Raw genomic sequence first — 1,602 nt, 5'->3', positions numbered from 1 at the left:
CCTCAGTTTCCTCACGTGTAGAATGATGATGAAATACCACCTAATATGTAAATCTAGCTTTCTTTATTGTTGTTCAGTTTTACTATTCTCATCTATCATGTTCTCTCCCATTTACTCTTTTCAAGAAGACTGGAAAAGACTCAATGCTATTACTAAATTGCACGGTGAAGTAGGGCAGACTTTATATCACTTGAAATTTATTGGGTCTCGTGTGTTGGGGGTTTATACTAAGTGTGGGGGTGCTCATTCATGGGAAGTTGTCCCTGTCACAGAAAATGCTTCCCCTCCCCCCCCCCAATCACCATCTAGTTATGTCCCACCTTTGTGAGTTGCAGCTTTAGTTCAGGGTAACTAGTATGTCCCAATAGAAAGACACTAAACAGGTCCAACCCTTGATCCATGACTTTTACCTCCCTAGAAAGTGACTACATTTCATTTAAGGTCCACATCTCCTGGGGAATGCAACAGTACACGAAGACCTGAATTGTCTCGGTTACTGTCCATATTACCCCAGACCATGACTCCTATAATTCCCTTGACTTTGGCAAAGTAAGCAATTGTATCCATAGCTTTGCCTTCCCTGGTATAGCTAGTGGAGACTTCTTCATTGTGTCAGAGCTTGTCTCTACAACTGTGCAGATTATGAGTCCAAGTGTGTTTCCTTAGTAAAACCTTACCAGAAATGGCCCAGATTGAATTATATGTGACAACAGTTTTGCCAGACAAACGTTAGCTCCCACCAATCTTACACGGACCTTAGCGCCTCCAGGTCAGTTTTTCATCTGTGGAGATAAGACATGCCTCCCATCCTCCAAATTGGTATGTATCTTGTGGGATCACCTCCATCTTTAACCATCACCCCATCTTTAGCCATAGGACTGATGAGAAGTGCTACTTGAAATTTGGATGCATGGTATCATAACCATAAAAAAAAAAGAAACACTAGTGAGTAATCCTGTGAATGAAAATGGGTTAGGAATGAAGATCCTCTTGTCCCTCTTTCCATCCACAAGAGTGGCAGCATTAGAGTAGGCTACTGGAAAGCCATCACTTGAAATTAAGAAACCTGCCCAGGCCATATGTAAACCCATTTCCTCCCTCCAAATTGAAGTGGCTCCCTTAGCACAATTGGCCTTACAAAATAGTGTTTCTAGATCTTATCACAGCATCACAAGGAGAGGCCTGTGCTATAATCAGTCAGTCTTGTTTTTCCTATATTAAACTGTCATGGAAATTGTAATGAACCTACATGAAATTCAACAGCTTATAGCAGAGATGCAACTGCCTGAACCAAATGATCCTTGGTGGAATTCTTCCTCCTGGTTCGTTTGGTGACAGGCTAATGGATTATTCGCCACCATAATTAAATAAGTTCTTTTTGTTTTAGGTATGATTTTTATTTTTGACCTTTTTAGTAACTGTTGCCCTGACCTGTGTGAAAAAGTGACATCTAGTGGTCTTTTCTTGGTTTGCAACCCTGATTCTGATTATGAAGCTATGATAAACTTTATAGATTTGGCTTTTAGATAATTGATTCATGGGGCAGTGGGCTGACCTCTCCCTGATTAATCTAAGTGGGGAATTGATGATATAGAGTGAAGA

This window comes from Vombatus ursinus, unplaced genomic scaffold (assembly GCF_900497805.2).
Source record: "Vombatus ursinus unplaced genomic scaffold, bare-nosed wombat genome assembly UNPS02014170.1, whole genome shotgun sequence".
Lineage (NCBI taxonomy): Eukaryota > Metazoa > Chordata > Mammalia > Diprotodontia > Vombatidae > Vombatus > Vombatus ursinus.
The sequence above is the reverse complement of the archived record's forward strand: the minus strand, read 5'-3'. Positions refer to the sequence as shown.